We start from the raw sequence: 1,154 nt of genomic DNA, 5'->3' as shown, positions 1-1,154 counted from the left end.
TATCAGGGTGATGACCTCTTCATTAAAGCCTGAGACTACAAGTTTCCAGCTTGGGGACATATCTACTGAGCTATGGAGATAAGATTTTCACATTTCCTCCTTTCTCTCCATCTCGTCTTCATAAGTCTTGCTTCTGGTATCTATTCCTGGTTCTTCTTTTTCTTTGCTTAAATCAAAGAAGTTTTATTTTAGCCCAGTAGTCTGTTCTTGTGGCACTGCATTCTGAGAAATGCGCCACGGATGATTCTGCTATCTTATGAGCATCATGGAGTGCACTCACACAAAGCTAAGTGGCTTGAGTCATCACTGAACATGGCCTGCTGCTGCAGTAAGGATTTCCATAAATGTAGGATGATCCTGCTGCCTGTGTAATGGGCATACTGCTTTAAACTAAAAACTTTCTTATCAGTAAAAGTAATACACATTAGTGATGAAAACAGAGTATGTTGACTAGATAAAGCAGTGACATTTATTATCAAATATCACAGACCTTTGTGTGCTTCTGGGAATCAAATGCAGCACTCTGCCACTGAGCATATCTGCAGCCCTGTGCTACCTTCTGTGTGACTGGTGGTACAGCAGGCTTGCCCAGCACCACCACAAATAGATGAGCAATGCTTTGTGGTAGATAGCCTTGGCATCCCTGATGTATACACTTACTGAGCAAAGTATTGTAATGTGACCTGTGATTCTATTTGCAACATCTGTTTTATGTTCTCCAGAGATGTTCCATGCCCAAGTGTACAGTGTGGGGAGTGGAAAGAGGAGATCTAATGGTTTCAGTGAAAACTCTGGCAGTTGAAGAACAGAGAAGAAACATTCCCCCAAATAAGTAATTAGCCAGCTATTTATCCTGGGCCACCCAAATGATGTAAAGCATGTCTTCAGTCATGGGAGAAAAATAACAGAATTTTTCAGCATAGGAACTAATTAAAGATCAGGATATTTTCATGTCTAATGTAACCTGAAACAAGATTAGCATTGGGGGAAAGTCTGAAGTCTTAGAAAACAGTGGTAGAATAGATTTGAGATTGGAAGGTGGAGCCCTGGGGGAGGAGGGAAGCTACACTAGAAGAACCTTTTACTCCAGGAAGGGTATGAGGCTGGAGTGCTACTGCAGGGTAAGAAAGTTTCCAGCTTGGATACCATCTATG

The sequence above is a fragment of the Peromyscus californicus genome, unplaced genomic scaffold, assembly GCF_007827085.1.
Source record: "Peromyscus californicus insignis strain IS unplaced genomic scaffold, ASM782708v3 Scaffold_3__1_contigs__length_106647218, whole genome shotgun sequence".
Lineage (NCBI taxonomy): Eukaryota > Metazoa > Chordata > Mammalia > Rodentia > Cricetidae > Peromyscus > Peromyscus californicus.
The sequence above is the reverse complement of the archived record's forward strand: the minus strand, read 5'-3'. Positions refer to the sequence as shown.